Source organism: Pan troglodytes, chromosome 9 (genome assembly GCF_028858775.2).
Source record: "Pan troglodytes isolate AG18354 chromosome 9, NHGRI_mPanTro3-v2.0_pri, whole genome shotgun sequence".
Taxonomy (NCBI): Eukaryota; Metazoa; Chordata; class Mammalia; order Primates; family Hominidae; genus Pan; species Pan troglodytes.
Window position 1 is genome coordinate 135,749,799 of NC_072407.2, and position 20,708 is coordinate 135,770,506.

At 43.0% G+C, this 20,708-nt stretch overlaps 1 protein-coding gene across 3 annotated transcripts in view; it reads right to left on the reverse strand.

Annotated features, from left to right (window-relative positions):
- Window positions 1-20,708, reverse strand: part of SPATA19 (spermatogenesis associated 19) — a 195,404-nt gene that overhangs the window by 140,288 nt on the left and 34,408 nt on the right. For 2 of the 3 annotated variants that reach the window (XR_001707640.4, XR_010147712.1), the window contains exon 8: window positions 18,632-18,724. The gene's annotated coding sequence lies outside the window, so the exon portion shown is untranslated. Of the gene's footprint in view, window positions 1-6,676; window positions 6,849-18,631; window positions 18,725-20,708 lie in introns of those variants that run through there. The other variant, XR_673161.4, reaches the window with a different exon arrangement.

Consider the following 20,708-nt stretch of genomic DNA (forward strand, 5'->3'; position numbering starts at 1 on the left):
CAAGCCTAATGCTCTTACTAAGTCACTTCTTACCATTTAAAGAGGGGGAAGCTATAACTGAGCTTGTTGTGTAGGAAAGGCAAAAAAAAATGAGGACAAAGAGAGAAGCCCATGATAAATTTGGAATGCAGTGGGGGTTCCAACAGTAACACCAAAGTGACTTTCTACGTAATAATCAGATCCTCTGAGACCAGTGGTCCCTTTGCATGGCCCCAAGAGAAAACCACACAGAAAACAGAGACAGCTTTTTAAAGGCAAGAGAAAACTTGTTTGATTTCCTCTTTTAACATAATTTGGGGAAAAAATACAAAACAAATTAAAAAATTGAGTTTGCTCATTAAAAAGCCACAATGAGTTTGAGTGTGGTGGTTCATGCCTATAATCCCAACACAAGACAGATGGAGGCCAGGAGATTGAGATGAGCCTGGCCAGCATGGTGAAACCTCCTCACCTCTACTAAAAATATAAAAATTAGCTGGGTGTGGCGGTGCGTGCCTGTAATCCCAGCTACTCAGGAGGCCGAGACATGAGAATTGCTGAAACTGGGGAGGTAAGGTTGCAATGAGCTGAGACCACACCACTGTCCTCCAGCCTGGGAGACAAAGTGAGACGCTGTCCAAAAAAAAAATAAAAACCCACAATGAAATATATCACCTCATACCTGTCAGAATAGCTCTTATCAAAAAGATGAAAGATCAGCAGTGGCAAGTAGGTCAAGAAAAGCAAGCTGTGGCACACTGTTGGTGGGAATGTAAATTGGTACAGCCACTATGGAACGCTGCACAGATGGTCCTCAAAAAATTACAAATAGAACGACCATGTGATCCAGCAATACCACCGCTGGGTCTACACCCAAAGGAAATGAAGTCAGTGTGCTGAAGGGATACCTGCCCTCCCATGTTCATTCCAGCACTGTTCACAACAACCAAGATAAAATGGGAACAACCTAAGTGTCCATCGCCATATGAATGGATAAAGAAAATGTGGTATCTATGCACAATTGAATACCATTCGGTCATAAAAAGAAGGAAATCCTGTCGTTTGCAATAACGGGGGTGAATTTAGATGACATCATGCTAAGTGAAATAAGCCAGAGACAGAAAGACTATATTATCTCATTTACATGTAGAATCTTGTGGTGTTTTGTTTCGTTTCATTTTGTTTTTTGAAACGGAGTCTCGCTCTGTCACCCAGGCTGGAATGCAGTGGCATGATCTCCGCTCACTGCAACCTCTGCCTCCCGGGTTAAAGCGATTCTCCTGCCTCAGCCTCCTGAGTAGCTGGGATTACAGGTGCCCACCATCACGCCCTGCTAATTTTCTTTTTGTATTTTTAGTAGAGACAGGGTTTCACCATGTTGGCCAGGCTGGTTTTGAACTCCTGACCTCAGGTGATCCACCCGCTTCGGCCTCCCAAAGTGCTAAGATTGCAGGCATGAGCCACCACGTCCAGCCACACATAGAATCTTAGAAAGTCAAACTCATAGAAGAAGAGAGTAGAACAGTGGTTACCAGCAGCTGCGGGCATAAGGGAAATGGGAAGATTTTGGTCAAAGGCTACAAACCTTCAGTCACGAGATAAACAGACGCGGGAAATCAGCAAGGGTGGTGATGGAAATGTTAATTAACTTGGTTGTGGCAATCATGACACCATGTATTCATATATCAAATCATTATGTTATACACCTTGGATATATACAATCTTTATTTGTCAATTAAACATCTTTTAAATTAATTAACTAATTGTTTTAAATGCCCTAACTATAAAGAAAATTCAAAGCAGTTACTTTAAGAGAAACCCCCTTTCCCAAAAGCCATGTAAAATGGGGCAGACATTTCCTCCGTAGTGTGACCATACGTCCCATCCAGTAGACCAAGGACAGCACAGGAGGTTACCTTAGCAGCCCCTGCTCCTTAGGAGATGGATTTTACTTTTCTCTCTATTGTAAAAAGGGAACAGATGTCCCCTAGGCAATTTTACTGCAAAGGACCTCAGCAAGTGGCAGCTGCTTCAGGCTTCAGCCATCCCTTCCAGGCACTTCTGAACTAAGGGAATTTCCTTCCTTCCTTGGCCGCCCCTCCTGGAGTCTCCACCCACAGAGCTGAGCCTGCCTGGTCCGCTCCACTACAGAGCGTGAGGACAGATCTGATATACATAAATCAACATATTCCTCATTTTCTAGCACTGCCTTTGACAGCTGTTACATGAGCACATTGTTGGAAACTGTCAAGCAATGATACACAGTGCCTTTTACAACATATGTTGACTTTTATCTAATGTAGCTCCATAATTAGCCCCAGGGAAAGTGAATCCAGGCATCCACCTGGCTGTGTGATCTCAGTTAACCTTTGCTTTCTTCTGAGGGAAGTTAGCGGGGTCGGGGGTGGAGATCCAGGCAATGAGGCCCCCAGGACTCAGAGAAAGGCAATAAGTGTGCAAGCTGTGCCGGGTATGGGAGACAAACTGCTTACACTTCCCTACCCTCAGCCTATGGTCAGAGATTGGGGGGTCCAGGGGTTCTGGTCAGGGGTTTTCAAGTCCCTCAGGCCTGGATGAGCTCTGGGATCATTAATGGAAAAATAAAATAAATCTTCCTGGAACCTGGGCCATTCAACATGAAAGAACCTGAGAGAAAAAGCTAAGTGTTGCTTCAAACAGTATTCTTGTTGCTCCTCTGTTTCTCTTTCAGGAAGTGACAAAACTTGCAAACCACTCATGGCAAGAAAAACACATTTCCGCTGACCTTCAGGGTTTGGCAGGTGTTTTAGCCATGAAAATTGATACAATAAAATATGGACTTGGGGTAAGAAGATCTGGATTCAAGTTCCTGATCCTTCACTTACCAACAGAGTAACCATGGGAAACTTATAATTTGTCAGGGCCTTCCTGTCCTCAGCTTCAAATGGGAATAAGGGCAGCAGGTGCATTGCCAAAATCATTAAAGCCAGTGATGTGGTAGTGGTTCTCCATGGCTCCCCCAGCACCCTGGACAGTGCCTAGATCAAGAAACCTTTTTAATTAATGAATTCGTACATTCAGTATTCTAATGAAGACCAAATGAGGAGATGTAGAAACATTTTGAGGACAGAAACTCAGTGTCCAAATATCAGTTATTTGATTTACGCTTCCATGTCTGGTTTTGGGAGCTAGGTCAGAGACAGAGCACCAGCTGTCTTACAAGCAATAAACCAGAATAAATCTGAGGGAATTCAAAAGGTATGAATTGAACTAAAGGCCAAAGAGCTGTCTAAAGTTTAACTATTTGAAGACAACTAGCATTCCCCATATAGACACACCCCAAGTCAAAAAATGGAAAAAGGAATTCCCAAGGGGATGTCCTTCTGAAGGAATTGTACCCCTGTCCGCATCCGTTCACCATGAGTCCCACCTCAGCCGTCCATGAGTACCACCTGCCACATGCAATGCAATGTCAGAGAGACTGTGGGAACTCACAAACTGCATAAAGCAAGGCACCTGCTCTGCAAGTGTCTGGGTTGGGCCCCAGGGATGCAATAAAGACCGGACACCGTGCTTGACCTCAGGGAGTCCAGTGGGAGAGGGAGTCCAATGGGGTGGCAGTGCAGCAGGGCTATGATACAAAGAAGTAGCCAGGAAAAGGGCCACAGACAGAATCCCAAAGAACAGCCATTTAGGATATGGACAAAGAGGACTGTCCAAAGTAGGAAGAAAATTAAGAGAAAAAGATGTCCTAGAAACCAATAGAGAAGTAAATTTCCAGAATGAGTCCTCATTTCCTAGGTTAAGATGCTATGGAAAATTCAAGTAAAATAAGGACTGAAAACCATTCAGGAGATAACCAATCAGCAATGAACAAGTGATTTTATTGAGACATGTAAAAAATTAGGTAGTATTATCAAGGCAGATCTGACCAGGTGTCAAAGGGTAAAAATTATAAATGCTATGAGAACTCATAAGATGGAGGGAAAGATCTCTGTAGGAGAGAGAGGTTAAGAGATGACTGATTCACAAGATATAAATTGAAGTGGGCCTTGAGAGATGAGTAGAATGGTGGGGGATGGGGAGGACAGCAGGGGACTAGAGCTCCCAATTAGGGGTAAAGCTTGAGTACAGCATGGGGCTGTGTATACTCTGGTGATTTCCAAGGGCCAGGGAAGAGGGTTTGGGGAAATGAGGCTGGGAAAGGAATTTGGGGTCAGACTGAGAAGGGACTTAGAGGCCAGAGTCCCAGTTTGTCCCATAAGATTTGGGTAGGGTCAGACATGTGCACTTGAAGCCTGGAGAAGATCCATGTAACAGCAGTGTGCTGGCTAGACTGGAGGGGAGAGAAGCAGCTAGCTCAGAGGCCACAGAACAAGAGGAAGAGGCAGGGCTTAACCTGGAAAATATAAAGGGTCAGGCTTTCACTCATATGAGCAATATTTTTGTCATAAAAGAAATGAGACCATTTGCCTATCATGGCAGGGAGCAAATCCCCTTATCCCTTGTATCAGCATGCTAGGTTCCCTTAGAGTTTAAGACGATGGGTTCTGAAGTCAGACTGGGCTGGTTCAAAGATCAAATCGGTGACATCCCTACCACACGCCCTTGTTAGGTTGCCTACCCCCTTGGAGCTTCAATTTCCTCATGTATGAAATGGAGAAATCAATAGAACCTACTCAGAGTGTTTTAAGTATATTAAAAGAGGTAATGCATGTAAATGGCTGACAAAGGATAAGCACTCAATAAGTGTTATCTATGATACTATTTTATTACTGAAGAATATTGCTCAATCAGGTTGGAGAAATATCTGCAAAGCATATGAAATAAACACCTAGAGAAATGCAAGTCATCAATAAACATGAAAAATTGCTTGCCTTCAGATATTCAAAAATTTACATGATCTAGTAGCTGACACTTAAACAATCTGAGAATACCAAGTGTGGCTGGCAAAATTCTGAGAAGGTCTCCAAGATTCCCACCCCATGATGTACAGGTCCTGTGTAATCCCCTCCCCTTGACTGTGGGCAGAATCTGTGAATAGGATAGCAGTCCTGTGATTAGATTAACAATCCATCAACTTTTAGTTAATCAAAAAGGAGTTTATGCCGAGTGGGCCTGACCTAATCAAAGGGGCCTTTAGAATGCGGCAAAACGTCGAGAGGCGTGCTTCTCTTGGCCTTGCTGATGCAGTGTCCGTGCGTCTTACAGCTGCAAGGAATTGAATTCTGCCGACAGCCAGGGGAAAGAGAATCCTGAGACTCAGATGAGACTCCAGCCCAGGCTGATACCTTGAGTGTAGCCTGGGGAGACCCTGAAGAAAGGACCCCATTAAATTGTGCCCAGACTGTGGCCCAGGCAAACAGTAAGGTGATACATCTAAGTTGTTTAAAGCCATAAAGCTTGTGGCAATTTGCTATACAGCAAAAGAAAACGAATATACCTGTGGCTGGCAAAAATGCAGAGAATCAGAAAATTAAATCTGCTGTTTGGGGGGATGCATTTGAATTCAATTTGGAAAGAAGGTTGACATACTCTATAAGGTTAGAGATACATACACAGCATACCCACCCACTGCCGTGGTCTCGCACGTGGCCTGGCTAAACCACTGCCTGTGTAAATAGGTGCATGTGTACCAGAATGTGCATGGCAGTGCAGCTTAAATAGTCAAATGCTAAAAACAACCTAAATTAAATGACCATCATGATAAGAATAAATAAATTGTGCTATATTCAGAAAATGGAATATTAGCAATGAAAATGAGCAACCTACAGTTAAGATATAACATGATAGATCTCAAAAATACAATGCTGAGAGGCAAGATGCAAAAGAGGGCACACATTCCATTTCCATAAAGTTTGTAAACAGGCATAGTAAGACTACCTCTACTTAGAGATGCATACACGGGTATCAAAAAGAGGGATTTTTTTTAGAGGCAAGGAAGTAATTTTCGTGAACTTCAGGATAGTGATTATCTCTGTCTGTGAGGAGGGAGAGATTGTGTTTGGAAAGGGAAAAATGAGAGACCTTCCGAGGTGCTAACAATGTTTGTTTCATGATTACTTTTTACACATGTGTTCACTTCATAATTTAAAAAAATATACACATACACTCTATGCATGCCTCTGTGTGGAGGACAGATCTCAGGACTAACAGGTGGGATGCTGAAGACCTCTGAATGACCTATCTTATACTCTGCCAGGGAAATCTGCCTGAGAAAGTCCAGGGAACACAGATCTGGGGGCTCCTCTGACATGTGGAAGCCCTCAGTGGGAGTCAAGCTTCCCAAGAGCCTGTACCGGGCTTGGAGCTGATGGCTCAATGCACCTTCCCCCGCCACCCCCCCCCCCCCAACGCCAGAGAAGCCATCAGCTTCATGACACCTGTGCTGGCGCGGCAGCTGCGGGAGGGAGGAGGGAGCTGTCAGGAGCAGTCACTGGCATCAGACTAATAATAAGATTCATTTCTCCGAAACTCCCAGGACACAACCCAGGGAGACTGAAGAATGCTAATGCTGCCTGCAAGGGCTCTGGGGGCTGGTTACTTATTTTTATTTTTTAAGGTCAATTGTTTCAGGTCGGTACTCTTATTAGAGGGGGGATCAGTGGAAAAGAGCATGTACCTCTATTCTAAGCCTAAAAGCAAAAGCCAGACAAAAAGAAGACATTCATTCATTAATCATGTCTCAATCCTCTTTCTTAGAGGGTACCTGAGTGGCCAGGGACAGAATCAAGACCTGTAGTTGTTAGTGGTTGTGGAGCTTGGAGCTGAAGAATCAGAGTCATAAGACAGAGATGCAAAACTTGGGGCCTGCTGTTGCTCTTTCTTTCGTCCAGTCCTTCTTGAAGGTTGTTTCTCTATGCCTTCATCCTCATCACTGTATCAGTTTCCTACGGTTGTGTCACAAAAAGTGCCATACTTAGCAACTTAAAGCAACATAGATTTATTATCACAAGGTTTTTGTAGGTCAGAAGTCTGGGCATGGCGAGGCTGGGTTCCCGCTCAGGACCTGACCGGACTGAAATTCAGGCGTTGCCTCAGGTATGGTTTCCATCTGCGGCTGAGCAGAATCTGCTTCTGAGCTCCTGTGGTTGTGGCAGAATTGAGTTTTCTGCAGTTGTATGACTGTGGTCCTCATTTCCTTGCTAGCTGTCATGTGGGGTCACCCTCAGGGCCTAGAGGCCACCCACATCCCTTATCAAGTGGTCCCCTGCATCTTCAGAGTCAGCAACAGAGAAATACTTGTGCATCCAATTCCTTAATGCTTCAAATCTCTGACTTCTTTTTTTGTGTGTGAGCAAAGAAAATTCTCTCGTTTTATAGGGCTCAAGTGGTTAGGTCCAGCCCACCTGAATAATCTCCCTAACTTAAAGTTAACTGATTCAATGCCTTAAATATATCTGCAAATCCCTTGCACAGAAGTACCTAGATTTATGTTTTAAATAATGGGGAAAACATGGTTATGCCAACGGCTCGGAATCTTGGCAGATGGTCTTAGAATTCTGCATACCACAATCATCAGTTGTTAGTATTGCTATTCTGAACACAGCATTCATGGGGATGTAAACAAAACAATGTGCCCAAAGGGAAGAGGAATGTCAAAAGATGGCCCAGACAATTGGGAGATTTATTCATTATTTGAGTTGAACTACACCTGGAGTTGGGAATAATAGCTTTCATTTATTCACTCATTCAACAAGCTTGCTAGATGCTGTAGGAGGTTACACAGATAAACAAAATAGACCCTTCCATGACATTTACAGTGTAAAAAGATAACAAAACTATAATATTCATCCATTTAACAAATATGTATTGTGTGCCTACTATGCGGCAGGTGCTAGATACTGAGGATATAGTGAATGACTAACATTACTAGGTACAATGCTGCAAGTCACAGCCTAAAAGAGTGCAAGTCTCATGGAAATTCAGAGAAAAAAAGGGCTTCTCCAGGCAAGGGAATGTGCAAAGGCAACCGCCTTACAGAAGAGCAGATGATGGGCTATGCGTTATTTTAAGAGGAACTGAGGATACGAGGGGAATGGCTTGCTGGTTAGAGAAACTGATGTGAACAGAATCCTAAGGTGAGAAAGAGCAGTGAGAAAGTGGAAAACAAAGCCCACTTTAGATAGATTAAAAGTGATAGGAAAGAGTGTCATGCAAGATAAGAATATAAAGAAAGTTTGGGCCAGATTTTGAAGGATCTTGAAGGACAATGAAAAGCCTTTTTTCAGATCAGACACTCTCAAAGCTTCACTCTCAGGAGGTCAATTCAGTAACACTATCCATTTGCTCCTTCAATATCTACTAAAAACCCAGCATGTAAACCCAGGCACAGTTTAAGCTGCTGGGCATACAAGCTGAAATCTCTGACCTCATACTTTTACTCTAGGGGAAGAGAAAACAATAAACAAAAAAATCAATAAACAAGATAATTTCAGACAGTGATGTATCATAAAGGAAAAACTATCAAGCAAGATAGAGTGATGGAAATTAGGGGAGAATGGTTTTAAGTTGAAGGGTCAGAGCAGGCTTCTCTGAGCAAGCCATATTAGAGCGAAGACCTGTACTCTAGGAGGAGGCAAGCCATGCAGAGACCTGGGGGAGCCTTCCAGGCAAGGGCATAGGAAGGGATCCTGACATGGACATGGTGTGGCAGGTGAGAAAAGGCAAGGCTTCAGTGCGGTAGAGTGGTGTGAGCAAGAGGACCATGGAGGGAGTGAGGACCATGGAGGGAGTGATGTCAGAGAAGTTGGCAGGGCCAGATCTCTTAGGACTTCCAGAGCCAGGGAGAGTAGTTTAGATTTTATTGTAAATTCACTGAGAAGTTCCTGGAGATTTCTAAGTAAGGCAGAGTGCTGAAATTACTGATCAGTCAGGCTAAGATGAATCCTAGGGGAGCAGGAGCAGGCCCACTGCTGCTGTCCAGCCTCTGAGAGGCAAAGTCCCCGGAGGCCAGGGGCACTGGCTAGATGGGAATATCTTTAAAGGGAGCCGAAAGGTTTTGCTGATAGATTGAAAGAGGGGTGACAGAAGGGGAAAACTGACAAGAGGAGAAGGGGGCAGGGGGACCTGGTAGGACCTATTGCTAACAGGATGGGAGAGCAGAAATGAGAGGCTAGGCCATGTCTGGCATCAAGGAGAGGGGGTGACAGGTGAGGAAGGTTGCACACAGATCAGGACTAGATCAGGCAGACGAGGTCAGAGAAGGAAGCTAAGGTGACTCTGATTCTTCCAGCCTGGACCACTGGGGGACTAGTGGTGCCCACTAACAGAAACAGGGAATTGAAGAAGAGCAGCACAGAAGGAGGGCAATGAAACAGTTGTGGACATGAGGTCTTGCAGGCGACAGGCTCCCTGCACATAGAATGGAGGGGCTACTGATGGGAATTAACGAGCTGCATGAAGCTGACTAAGCCAGAACTGGCTGCCTGCAAGGTGGACTCCAAGGTCTAGTGCCATTCATTCACCAGCAAGGCTGCCAGCCGGTGCTGACCATAACCCGCCTCACTGGAAAGACAAGGGGCCATGTTACCCCACAGTCTGTCACCCCATCCCCTACTGCCCCCACACAATGACTAATAGATACAAGAGTGGAAGAGCTTGGCTCTGTTGCCTGAAGGTGGGACAACGCTGGCTGTGCTCAGCGACCCCCATTGGGTCATGACGAGGCTGGACTCCAGCTTTTGCCTCGCAGCTAAGCGTCAGGCTCTCCCCTTGCCCTGTCTTGTGGTGACGATCATAATCCCAAAAGACATAATCCAAAATTCCATAGTCTCAAATGTTGAAATCCCAAAAGAGCAACATCCCCAAATCTAAAATCCCAAAAATCACAATCCCAAAAGATTAAAATCCCAATTGTTGAAATCCTGAAAGCCGAATTCTGGGGAAAGAGTGGAGCATTTTCAGTTGTATGCAGAATGTTTTCACCATGTTAGGTGGCACTATTGCCTTGCTATTGTCTTACTCGGAAATTAAGAAAGGTTTAAGGAGGTGTGTATGGGTGCCAGGTTGTCAAGGGGTGGACGTGTGGGCTGGATGTTAGGTGTCACTTTGACCAGATGAAGGAATCCCTAGAGACCTGGTAAAGCCCTCCTTTGGGTGCATCTTGAGGTGTTTCCAGAGGAGACTGGAGTGTGAGTCTAGGTGGACTGGGGGATCCTCTGCCCTCAGTGCTGGCAGGTACCATCCAGTCAGCTGGGGACCCAGAGAAAACAACCACAGAAGGTGAACTGCTGTTTTACTCTGAGAGCTGGAACAGACTTTTCTTCTGCTGCCTTGGACGTTAGAACTCCAAATGCACTGCTTTCTGGACTCCAGAACTTATGACACCAGTGGCCCCCCAGGGTCCTAGTGCTTTTGGCCTCGAACTGAGTTACGCCATCAGCTGCCCTGGCTCTGAGGCCTTCAGACTTGGACTGAGCCAACCTAGAGTCTCCAGCCTGCAGATGATGACCTGTCATGGAACTTCTCAGCCACCATAATCATGTGAGCCAATTCCCCTAATAAGTCCACTCTCCTTTCTCCCTCTCTCTCTCTCTCTCTCTCTCTGAATTTCTCTCTCTCTCTCTCTCTCTCTCTCTGTCTCTTTCTCTCTCTCATCTATCTATCTGTCTATACATACACACATATCCTAATGGACCTGTCTCTGGAGAACCCTGGCTAACACAGATTTGGTATTGGGGAAGCCGAATATCATTCCTTCCTACTATATTCCCTATCTTGCTTCCTTCATTCTCTTACAGGTTTTACCCCCTCAATAAATACCTTGCATAAAAGTCACCATTTCAGGCTCTTCTACAGAACTGGACCAAAACCTATTTTTACTCAAAATAATAAATAGAATAACAGCTAACAACTATAATAATAATAAATAGAGTAATAGCTAACAAAAAATAATAAATAGAATAATAGCTAACAACTACTGAGCACTTAATGCAGGCCAGGCACTGATAACCCCTTTCTTGCATTATCTCATTTAATCCTCACGATAACCCTGTGGGATAAGAACACTATTATTGCTAGTTGTATTCATTTCCTGGGGCTGCTCTGACAAATAACCACAAACTGTGTAGCTTAAAACAACAAAAGCCTATTCTCTCACATCTCTGGAGGCCAGAAGTTCGAAATCAAGGTGTTGGCAGGGTTACACTTTCTCTGGAGGCTCTAAGGGAGAACCTGTTGTTCATCTCTCCCGGCTTCCGGTGGCTGTCACCATTCCTTGACCTGGGTCTACATCATTCCAGTCTCTGCTCCACAGTCACAGTGCCACCTCCTCTTGTGTGTGCCTTCCTCGTAAAGATACACGTTATTGCATATAAGGTCCACCTAGATAATACATTGCAACCTTCTCCTCTCAAGATCCTTAATCACATTCTTTTGCCAAATAAAACAAGATTCACAGATTCAGAAGATTAGGAAGAGGATGTATCTTTTTGAAGGCTATTTTTCCCACTACACCCATTTGTAAATGATGGGAGGAGAAAGGCAAAAGTAAAAGAATAATAAACGGAAATCACAAAATAAGACAGAAGAAATACATTAGTAAAAACAATAAATTTAAATGGAAAGGGCATCCCAGAATGGAATAAAACACACTAACAAAATATAGCTAAATGTGGTTTATGGGAGACACACAGAAATTGAAGGGAAACTGAAGGGAACAAGATTGAAAAGGATATACCAGGCAAATACTACTTCAAAGAAAATTGGAGCTGCTATAATACTGATAAACAAAACTGACCTTAAGGCAAAGGCATCAGTAGGAATGAATTGGAAGTATTAGTCATGATTGGTTAGGTTAGGCTGCAATAACAAACAACCCAGAGGATCTCGGTGACTTGCTTCTTACGCAACACATCCATCTCAGAGTGGGGAAGCTCTGCTGTACAGTATGTTGACCCTTGGACCCGACCTGATGGATTCGTCTCTATCTAAAACAAATACTGTCTCATGGAAGAAGAAAGAAAAAGATATTATGAACCAACTTCTGGTTCTTAAGTCTTTTGTTTGAAAGTGATGCTTCTCACTTCTATTCAGATGTCACTCCCCAAACCAAGTCATACAGCTAACACTTACGTCAAGGAGAAGGGAAATACAATCGTCCCTTAGCACAGGGAATAAATATTTTAACAATGATACAGTCTACCATAATGGGCCACTGAATAGTGATCAGCAAAACAATTCACCAAGATGTTATAACAATTCTGTTGTTTTGTGCAAATAATAATTTAGCCCCAAAATATTTTTTAAACCAACAAAATTTCACATAGGAAATGACAATTTTACAATTATACTTGGAGATTTTAGGATGTTTGTTTCCAAAATGAGTAAATAAAGTAAATTAAATTAATAAAGATATTAAGTATAAACATACAAAGAACTATTATTGAATCTTAAAAAAGAAGGAAATCCTACAATTTGTGACAACATGGATGAATCTAGAGGAAATTATGCTACGTAAACTGAGCCAGTCATAGAAGGACAAATACTGCACGATTTTATTTATATGAGATCATAAAATAGTCAAACATAGAAGCAGAGAACAGAACGGTGTTGCCAGGGGCTGCAGGGAGGTGGAAATGAAAAGGTGTTACTCAATAGTTATAAAGTTTTGGTTATCAAAAGGAATATTAAATATGCAAGATAAGTAAGTTCTAGAAATCTTCTGTACAGCATGGCACTTATAATTAACAATATAGTATTGTGCACTTAAAAATGTGTTTAAAAAGTAGATCTGTTTTAGCTTTTTGGCTTTTTTATTTAGCTGTTTTTTTTAGCTGTTTTTAGCTTTTAAAACAAGGCACACCCAAAGGAGGGCTTTACCAGGTCTCTAGGGATTTCTTCATCTGGTCAAACTGACTCCTAACACCCAGTCCACAACGTTAGCTGCTCTGAGTCCTGCAACCCCCACACATGCACCCAAAGTAACACAAGGAAACTCGGGGAAGTAATTGATATATTACGACCTTGATTCGGTGATGCTATCATGCATGTATGCATAATAAGCTCAAAGTCATCAAAATTGTGTAGATTAAACGTGGGCAGGAGGTTTTTGTGTATCAACTCTGCCTAAATAAGACTGTTTTTTCAAAAGACATTACAGAAGATGCAAACAACAAAGTAAGCAAGTTTGAGCCAATAGACACAAATATAGAGCGTTGTGCCAACAAAGAACATACATGAAACTTTCATAAAAATAGAACTTGAACTAGCACAGAGAACATTTCTGAAAATTTTAAAGTATAAATATCTTATAAAACAAATTTTTACCAAATTGTAATTAAACAAAAACTAGCAATAAAGAGATAAACCAAGACAGTCTAAAGATACATACGTTAGAAATTTCAGTCCGTTCTTTTTTTTTTTTTTTTTTTTTTTTTTTTGAGACAGAGTCTTGCTCCTTCTCCCAGGCTGGAGTGCAGTGGCGCGATCTCGGCTCACTGCAAGCTCCGCCTCCCAGGTTCACACCATTCTCCTGCCTCAGCCTCCCGAGTAGCTGGGACTACAGGCGCCCGCCACCACGCCCAGCTAATTTTTTTTTATTTTTAGTAGAGACGGGGTTTCACCATGTTAGCCACGATGGTCTCGATCTTCTGACCTCATGATCTGCCCACCTCGGCCTCCCAAAGTGCTGGGATTACAGGCATGAGCCACTGCACCCTGCCAATTTCAGTCCATTGTTTAATAACCCTTTGATATAGTAAGTCACTGTTAATAAGACATTAACAATTGAACACTAAAAACGTAATATATTAAATCTTGTAAGACACAGCTAAAGTTGTATTCAGAGGTAAGTGTATAGCTTTAAAATGCATTTACTAGAAAACAAAGATTGAAAAAAATACCTAAGTATCAAGAAGATTAAAAAAAAACAAGGTAATACTCAAAAAAAATTTTAAAAAGAAAAGAATTAAACCTGAGAAAAAATTAATAAATAGAAAAGAATCAGAACCAATAAGAAAGTTCAGCAAGTTTGTCATAGATATAATCTATTTATAAAAATCAATTGTGTTTCTATATACCAGCAAGGATATTTTAAAAATATTTAATAATTCTTAAAGATAATGAAAGAGTACAAAAATGTTAATGGTGTAGAGGAATAATAACGAAAGATACATATTACATTTCTGCTTAAAATAATAAAATTTTATTGAAACATATTAAAGAAAACACAAATGAAAGAGGTATGTCATTTTCACAGGTGGGAAGATAATATTATGAAACTGTCAATTCTCAACTTAATCTATAAAGTTTTTGTAAATCGATTCATCTGTAAATATAATTTATAATACAATCAAAAGCAAACATGGGTCTTCAAGAATTACGAGTTAATTCTACAGTATAGACAGAAAATCAAAATAACAAAAATTGACTAAAATTTTTGAAGAAGTACAAAGTGAAAGTAATTATTAAATCAAATATTAAGACATCATGAAGCAATAGTCAAGATAGTGTGGCATTGCTGCAGAACAGGTAAAACAAAATGGAGTGCTGACAGATAGAACCTAAAATATAATGAAAATTGGTACATGACAGAGAGATGACATAAGGCACTCAGCAAAGTATGGGATAATGAATAAATGGTGCTGTGACAACTAGGTGCTCCCGTGGATGAAAAACAAATTATATTCCTCACCCCATACCAAGGTATATTCCATATGGATTTTAAAGCTAAATGCAAAAGCAAATCTTTAAAATCCTTCAGACAAAAATTCAAGACACTAGATGACCTCAGGGTAAGGAAGGAAGGATTGCATCAGACACAAAAAACACAAGCCATAAAGAGTCCTTCACATTAAAATGGAAACACTATGAACATCAAAAGTTATTTTACACAAATTGAAAAGAAGAACCTCATACAAGAAAAAGGCATATGCCAGACATATAATTAACAAAATATCTATATCCAGAATATATTAAAATCCCTACTCAAGAAGCAAAAGGGAAAAAAAAAAACATGGAAAAATTGGCAACTGGAATCAAGAGGCAATTCATAAGAAAAAAAGCAAAAATGGGAAATGTGTAAGAATATGGCCAACTCCACTATTAATCATAGAAATGCAATTTGCAGCAGTGATCTACTATTTCACATCCATCTTTGGCAAAGATTAAAAAGCCTGACGATACCAAATGTTGGTGAGAATACGGAGCAATTGGAATGTGCAGCTAGGCAACATTAGAACAACCACTTTGGAAAGGAATTTGGCCAAATCTAGCTATGTCGAAGATGTGCACAGCCTTAAGATCTAGCACCTGCAGTTGTAAGTACATTCCCTAGGGAAGCCCCATGTGTGTGTCCTGGGAGGCGTGCATGAGAAGATTTTCTGTAACACTTTCTGTAATTGAAAAAACTCAGAAAACAATCTGAAAGATCATCCACAGAAGAATGGTTAAATTGTGATATATTCATGCAACAGAATACTCTACAGCAGTGAAAATGAAAAGGCTAAACCGGCCAGGCGTGGTGGCTCATGTCTGTAATCCCAGCACTTTGAGAGGCCGAGGTGGGCAGATCACATGAGGTCAGGAGTTCGAGACCAGCCTGGCCAACGTGGTGAAACCCCATCTCTACTAAAAATACAAAAAAAAATTAGCTGGGCGTGGTGGTGTGCGCCTGTAATCTCAGCCACTTGGGAGGCTGAGGCAGGAAAATCGCTTGAACCCGGGAGGTGGAGGTTGCAGTGAGCCAAGATCGCACCACTGCATTCCAGCCTGAGCAACAGAGTGAGACTCCATCTCCAAAAAAAAAGAAAGAAAACGTTAAACCTACAGTTAATAACATGGACAAATCTAAAATATATAATGTTGAGTGAGAAAAAGTTACGTCATTTTTACAGAATAAAACCAATTATATAAAGTTGAACGGCAAGAAAAAACAATACTTTATAATGTCGATGGGCATGTTAAACATGGAAAATTACATTTAATAAGAAACAGATTTTGAGCAGTGGTACCTCTGAGAAAGCGAAAGAAGAGAATGTGATTGAGGAGAAGTACATGGAACTTCAATGAAATATGGGGATAGGGAAAATGCTAAGATTTGGTAAATCTAGTTGATGAGAATACAGGTGTTCACTCCATTATTCTCTTTATCTGTCTGTACATCTGCAACATTCCACAATTCTTTTAAAATTAAAAAATCTAAATAGGTAAAGACAAAAAGTGGAAGCTTTGTCCCGAGCTTGCTGCTACAGGGAGAAGTGGTAAAATTCTCATTCTCTAAAGATCACAGTTGACATGTGAGGAGAAAAAGAATAAGGTCCTTCATGCCCATGAAAAGAAATATAGCTGGACCCCATAAGAACTGGAAAGTGGTCTCCTCTCTCCCTTCCTCCAGTTGGTCTCGAATGTCTACTTTCTATAAATTGATTACCTTATTTCATCTCTCCACCATGGGTCTTATATTCTCACGGGCCCTCAAAGCACCCTAGCCCCTGGTCTATTTGGCTTTTCAACTTAAGACCCTACACTGACCACATCTCCGTGTCTCCGCTCAAATTTCTGAGAGTATGTGATTATCCCCTGCTAAGTCCATGGGTTTGTTGGCCTTGGGTAGATGCCTACTTCTAATTCAATTCACTTTATAATAAAAAAGGATCCCTTTTAGGGGTTTGTGGGCAGGACAGGATTTCAAGAAAGGTTTGGATAAAACACATACTTCCCCACCCCAACCATCAACCCAGTTTAAGTGGGCAAGAATTAGAACAGAAGCCTGCACAGAAATAAGGAATGTGCGTGAGGCTAAATCAGTCTCCTGTGGTCTTTCCCACACTACTTCTTGAGTGACCATCTGAAGAGTTGAAAAAAAGGTAATTGCTCACATTGGATTCTTGTCATGGACAACAAACTCAACGAACATATGAGAGCCAGATGGAAAAGTAGCCTCATACAGAGGATGGGGGTGGGGACAGTTACAGAGCTTGTGAGGAGACTGCTGACGTGGAAGATGAAAGAAGCCAAATGTGACCCTGAAGCTGGCCATGGGGGCAGCTGGCCTCGATCAGAACTCACCTTCTCCACCCCCCAATCACTTAGAGGCTTCTCTTCTGGAGCTCTTCTCTCAATAAATGGCAGCATTATTCATTCACTAGCCAGAACCCCAGGCATCATCCCTCTCCCTTTCCTCTCGTCCACCCTACAGCGACATCCTGTGGCTTCTACCCCCGCTGAGGGCTTCTCCGTTTTTGCCGCATCTTTCCATTTGTCACTGCCGCCTCTCACCTATTTCAACCTTCATTTCCCTCTCATCTGGTCTTCTGAAAGAGCTATTCCCAACTCAGGTAGAGGAATCCTTAAACATCACCAACCCAATTTGTGTTCACCCATCATCACTGCATCTCCACAGGGGCCAGCCAGTGGGAGGAGCACTGGCCAGAGACTGGCCAGGAAAGCCGCAGCGATCCTTGCATTAGCGTTGGGGAGAGACAGCCATTAAAAAAATAAACATGAAAAAGAGTTTTATTGTAAGTTAAGTAAGTGCTCTGCAGGAAAAGCTCTGTGTACTTCGAGATTGCTTAATCAGGGAAACACAATTTCAATGGAAGCAGTCAGAAAAGACCTCTCTGAAGAGTGACTTTTGACCTGATGGAGTCATGGTTTCCTCCTTAAAGCCTTTCATCACTTCCCCTTTCTGAAGATAAAGATAATCCAGGGCAAAGCCAGATGTAATTGGCTTCTGCTTCCCTTCCTGTCTAAATCCGTCTTCACTTTCTCCCCAGCTTTTCCCTCTCCAGCCACCCTGCTCTCTGTTCCCTGAAGATGTCACTGAGGAAACACCTTCTTGTCCCATTTCCCCCAGCCAATCCTCATCAGGTATGAATTAACGTCGCTTGCTCTAAGAAGCCATCCCGGACCCCGAGGAGGCTCCGCCTGAGTGTGGTGTCATGTATATTGATCCTTCCTTATACCAAACGCTCTTGTAACCACCTCCTCAAAACCTGTTAAAACTCTCAACTCCACATTTGTAGAGGAATGTCAGTCTTTTTTCTCAGTACAGCCCCAGGGCCTGGCTTATTAAAGGTACTTAACATGTAACTGCTACATAATCAAAGAAATAAATGAATTACTTCACTGACGTGGCTTTGTAAAGACACAGAACCTCAGAATTAGAAAGGACCTCAGAAGTCATGTGCTCTTCCTCCCACCAAGTCAGACATGGCCGATATATCACAGTCTCTCCAAGCCTTGCACCTGTCTCCCTCGCTCAGCCACAAGCTCTTCACAGGCAGGGACAGCAGCTGATTCATCTTGGTATCTTCCTCCTCCACAGAATTATGAACCAGAGAGCTCCAAAAGGATCATGATCTCCACCCACAGCCCAGAAACTACGTGGGACGAAGCCAGCAAGTGACTTCCTAAAGGGATTTCGGCGGAGCCAACTGTGAAGGACCCATCCAGACTCCTCCTGCTGAATTTCCTCATCTGCTTCGTTTCACGGACGCTCACTCCAAACTCGCGGCCACCCTGCCCCGCCTGTCATCCCATAGTACCCAAGATTCCCACTTTACAGCATTCCATTTTCTTCCAAGAGTTCCCCTCCAGGCATCACACTGTGCCCCTCCTGCTGGCCAAATGCCTAGAGACGCCCTGGCTTCTCCTCGGCACTGTGATCTGTTATAGGGAATTAACAAGGAGCCAAAGACTAGCACACGTGCACTCGCGCGCACACACTCACCTCAGGGAGCTCCAGAAACAGCGTTTTCTTCATTTCCCCGTCTTTGGGGCGGCCTCCAGCTTTAAGTCCTCCACTTTTGGCAGCAGCCTTTCCCTTTGGGAGAAAGACAAGCAACTTTAGAGTGATATGGAAATCACCCCCTAAACATTTGCAAGCCTTGCAGGACTTGGAGCTGGTCCCAAAGCAAATTCAATCAGCCCTTTCTTCCCCCCACACTTGCTGCCTCCAGCTGAGCCCCATCTCATACAGTGAAGCCCAGTGAATGGGTGCACCTGATAAGTCCCAAGAGGCCCCAGCCCCACACCAAGAAAAAGAGCGAGAAAGCCACCACGAGAAAGGAGGAGTGGGGAGGGAAGGAAATGGGGCCAGGCCTGGGACAGCTGCCATACTGAGCCTGCTTTTGACAAAGGCCTCTTCCTGCACTGAGAAGGACCTTCAGCTAAAACATGAATTTACACGGCAAGGAAGTGATCCTGCTGGCCTGTGGGCCCAGTTCCTGAGCTTTTAAAGACTGAAAATGTTCAGCTTTTCAGTGTTTGACTCAGAAAGCCCTAAATCCCTCTGCCTTCTCAGATTAATAAATGATATTTGCAACTGGATACTGTGATACTGGTACTTCTCCCATCTCTTATCCATAAAAACCTAATTGTAAAGCATTCACTGAATTCGATCCTCTAATGAGACAATGAAATTTCAAAGGATCCATAAAGACAGGCAGAAGAAAGCCTTCAGTACACAGTCCTGTGTGCTCTGAAAATATAACAGTACGTGTGTAATTGTGTCTTCCCGAGCAGCAGGAGAATGGGCGGGGCGCTGGGAGTAGGAGAGGCAGAAGGACAGGAGACTGACCTAATGAACATAAGGTTGAATGTTGAACCCTAATTCCGCAGGGCGGCCACCCACGACAAAATCCAAGGTGTTGTCCTAATCCTTCTTCATATTGATGGTTAAGCAGTATCTTTTCCAGCTGTCACATAAACTCCCTGACTGCCATCAGTACACGCTAACCCAGGATTTCCCTAGCAAAGCTCCCACCAAATCCCATTACATCAAAATAAGTATCAACATATTCAGAGGATTTGTACACCCTTAAGTGAGGTCTCTCACCTCACACTGTCACAGTCTAGGCATCTAAAAAGAGTGAATCCAAGGGGAATTGAAAAACCGGATGATGAAACACCTCCCACGGTGCAGGGTTAGAAAGCTATCTGCAGCCTTCAAGCAGCAACAAAGTGTTCTGTTGTGTTGAGTTCTGTTGTGCTTTTTGGTTGACTCAGGCCTGTGTGAGAGAAACGAAACATGAGCCTTGAAGCCAGTCATGAGTTTTACTCCAGACTCTGCTATTTTGTGACGTTAAACGTAGCACTTAACTTCTTAGCACCTTGGTTCTCTGGGATGGAAATAGGGGTAGGAGTGGGAATAATACTTCTTTTGGTTTATAGGTTTTTAGGCTCATAATTGTTATTATCAATGACATTTGTGTTTTGGGAGAGCTGCTGTATTCTCCACAACGTCCCTGTGATAGGCAGAAGATCTGAAAAGCCTGCCCTGCGCAGGTGAGGCAGTGCATCACTAGGACCTACACAGGTACAAGACCCAGAAAGCCGTATTTGCTGATCCTGACTGGTAAGTGACACAACATCCTCATGAACAATACACAATGCCTCAGGTGTAAACACAGATATCCTTTAAAGCAACCCAGTCATTTCCAAAGTGTGCTTCAGTGACTATCAACTATGGATTCCTACTTAGCTGCAACTTCTGATTTCCTAAATAAATCTTCCATCTCCCAAAAAGAAGACTGAAAACACATCTCTACCTCCCCATCAAGGACAGTCATCTCTGAGAATGGACAGGGAGGCCCCAAGAGCACTGGTCAGTGACAATGTCCCACGGGGGGCCAACTCCTGTTGCTGGTGCATTCTCACCATGGAGACACTCCCAAACCCCGGGCCCACGCAGACAGCTCGGGTCAAACTCATTTCCTGCCTGCAGTCTGTTTCACTCCTTCTAGGCCCCTTCTGCAGGAGCCCGAGGATGCAGCTGTGTTTGCACTAACATTCCTGAAGGGGGGAGA